Source organism: Arachis duranensis, chromosome 3, assembly GCF_000817695.3.
Source record: "Arachis duranensis cultivar V14167 chromosome 3, aradu.V14167.gnm2.J7QH, whole genome shotgun sequence".
Taxonomy (NCBI): domain Eukaryota; kingdom Viridiplantae; phylum Streptophyta; class Magnoliopsida; order Fabales; family Fabaceae; genus Arachis; species Arachis duranensis.
Window position 1 is genome coordinate 68,387,977 of NC_029774.3, and position 894 is coordinate 68,388,870.

The following is an 894-nucleotide window of genomic DNA, read 5'->3' on the forward strand; positions in this document are numbered from 1 at the left end:
CTCATCATCATCAGGCATGAATAAAGTAGTAGATTTTTAGAATAAAGAAGTAATTTATATTTTTCGAGTTCTTAATAATAAAAATTTAGAAGTAATTATATATTTCGAGTTCTTAATAATAAAAATTATAATTAATTACATGTGGTGGCAATACTTTTTGTTCTCTAAATGAATGCTTGAACAGTGCATAATTTTTATCTTGAATTTTATGAATATTGGCTACTGAAAGAATGAGGAACACGAAAAATATTATTGATGATCTGAAAAATCATGAAATTGATTCTTGAAGCAAGAAAAAGCAGTTAAAAAAAATTTTTTTGGATCAAAAGGAATAAAAGCCAAATGGCCCTTAAAACCAAAAGGCAAGGGTGAAAAGGATCCAAGGCTTTGAGCATCAGTGGATAGGAGGGCCTAAGGAAATAGTTCCAGGCCTAAGCGGCTAAGCCAAGCAAAATGGATTTTTTGGAGCTACAGGAGTCCAATTGGCGCACTCTCAACGGCGTTGGAAAGTAGACATCCAGGGCTTTCCAGCAATATATAATAGTTCATACTTTGCGCGAAGATAGACGACGCAACTTGGCATTGAACGCCAAGTACATGCTGCTGTCTGGAGTTAAACGCCAGAAACATGTCATGATCCGGAGTTGAACGCCCAAAACACGTTATAACTTGGAGTTCAACTCCAAGAAAAGCCTCAGTTCGTGGATAGCTTTTGTCTCAGCCCCAGCACACACCAAGTGGGCCCCAGAAGTGGATTTCTGCACCAATTATCTTAGTTTACTCATTTTCTGTAAACCTAGGTTACTAGTTTATTATTTAAACAACTTTTAGAGACTTATTTTGTACCTCATGACATTTTCAGATCTGAATTACATACTTTTTGATGGCATGAGT